The sequence below is a fragment of the Myotis myotis genome, unplaced genomic scaffold (genome assembly GCF_014108235.1).
Source record: "Myotis myotis isolate mMyoMyo1 unplaced genomic scaffold, mMyoMyo1.p scaffold_m19_p_15, whole genome shotgun sequence".
Classification (NCBI taxonomy): domain Eukaryota; kingdom Metazoa; phylum Chordata; class Mammalia; order Chiroptera; family Vespertilionidae; genus Myotis; species Myotis myotis.
Window position 1 is genome coordinate 17,369,714 of NW_023416319.1, and position 1,367 is coordinate 17,371,080.

Sequence of the window (1,367 nt, forward strand, 5' to 3'; positions counted from 1 at the left end):
CTTGGAAGTAAATCCTTCCCCAGTCAAGCCTTCAGATGAGATTGCAGCCCTGGGTAACTCTTTGATTGCAAACTTTCAAGAGGAATGCACACCAGAAGAAGGTCAGACAGATGCAGAATGGGCTACTGCAAGGTATCCACCACACCTTACAACTGATGGTGAAACTCCATCCTCTCTCACAAAAATCCCACTGACTCAACCCACCTAGCCCACCCCACCCCCACCTCCATCTTCCTTAGCTCCAGCCTGTCTCAGGGAGGAAGGACCCTCTCTCCCATCCACTCTAAAGATATCTTATCTGTTTGGTCAAGCACAACCTTATTCTCTAGGTAGAACCATCATTAAGTAATTCTCACTCTGCCTACCCCTGAAAGGTCAAAGTCAAGCTGCTAATTTTGGGGTCATTATTATCTATGTCCTCAAATATTCTTATCAAAATGTATGCCTTATTCCTCAGGACCAATTTGGGAGGAACCCAAAAGGACCCCAAGGAGAAGAGGATCTTGGCTAATTTTCACTCAGAGCACCCCCTTTGATGCCAACAAGCGTTGGAGAATCTTATCTTTGGTCCTCTCCAAGTCTTGTCTCCTAGTATCCTGCTGACTGAATGATGTGGGGAGGGCAGTGTCCCTGTATCTCTATTGCCCTAAGATGTCCTTGATCTCTGTAGATGGGAGAAGGAGCTCAGTAACAACCTTTTATGAAGCACCACTGACTCAGCCCTGAGGCAAGCACTGGGACAGAGTTGGCCACAACTCAGAGGGTGACCTCCAGAGCCCACCCGCTAGTGGGAGAAGAAGACAAGTAAATGAGCATCCACAAAACTTTGTGATGCGCGTGATGAGAGGATACCCAGGATATTTTGGGAGCTAGGAAGAAAACATAATTCTTTCCTGAAGGCAGGGAAGGCTTCACAAAAGATGAAAGTTTATTGGGCATCCATGAAAGAGGAGAAGCCATTCCAATAAAGGAAATGACATGTGCAGGGCCACAGAGGTCTGACAGAGTGCAGCACACTTGGGGAAGCACACGCTGTTTGGTAGAGATGGCACTCGAGTGAGAGGAGACAGGACCACTGAAGGATTGTTATTTTTGTTTGTTTTTGTTCTACTGACATGAAAAGATGTCCAAAATAGGTTATCAAATGAATAAAGCAAGCCACATGAGAGTGTGTATGGTGTGATCCCTTTGTATTTTGTATATTAATATGTGCTTGCTTGCATGTGAATGTCTAGAAACCTATCGGAAGAGAACACATAAAACCAACAATTGATACTTTGGAGATGGACAGGAATGGAAAGGAGAGGAGAGAAGAGAAAGGTGATGAGGAAGAGGACTGCTCTCCCTTTTTATCTCATGCCACTTTG